The sequence below is a fragment of the Penaeus monodon genome, chromosome 31 (genome assembly GCF_015228065.2).
Source record: "Penaeus monodon isolate SGIC_2016 chromosome 31, NSTDA_Pmon_1, whole genome shotgun sequence".
In the NCBI taxonomy this organism is placed as follows: domain Eukaryota; kingdom Metazoa; phylum Arthropoda; class Malacostraca; order Decapoda; family Penaeidae; genus Penaeus; species Penaeus monodon.
The window spans coordinates 22,523,373-22,523,869 of record NC_051416.1 but is presented as its reverse complement, the minus strand read 5'-3'; the positions used below and the strand labels follow the sequence as shown (position 1 = coordinate 22,523,869).

The 497-nt window shown below is 40.4% G+C and overlaps 1 protein-coding gene across 1 annotated transcript in view; it reads left to right on the top strand.

Annotated features, from left to right (window-relative positions):
* The window catches only part of LOC119592929 (nephrin-like), a gene marked incomplete at its 5' end in the record, with an annotated part of 119,178 nt that overhangs the window by 63,437 nt on the left and 55,244 nt on the right, over positions 1-497 (top strand).

The following is a 497-nucleotide window of genomic DNA, read 5'->3' as shown; positions in this document are numbered from 1 at the left end:
TTGCTATTTCCGCATTTATTATACCCATTTCCCTATTCATCTACCTTTTACCTGATGTAGATTAAGAATGATTTCCACCCCCTGTCGCTGCCGTCTCTTCTCCCCTTGTGAAAATCCTCATAAATCCCTCATAACTCGTGTTAGCTCTCTCCCTGCGACCCACGATGAGAATAAATGCTACTCCAGTCTTCTTTTTGGTGATATATAAATCGTAAATGCCACTTACCTTTCGTTTTTTTTTTACAGCTTGAGATAAAACCTACATTGGGTTCCTCATGTTTTCTTGTGAGGGTCTCAAACACCTCATTCATCCTCCATCCTCCTCCTCTTTCCTCATTTGTCTTGTGGTTACGGACTGTTGTGAGGAACGGAAGGCCTCATAGCATTGTTTCCACTAATTCATCCCGAAATGAGGTTTATTATGAGGTTCGTAGCAATGGATGTTATTCATGATGTATTTAACACCTCATATCTTCCTGTCTATCAGTTAGTAGAGA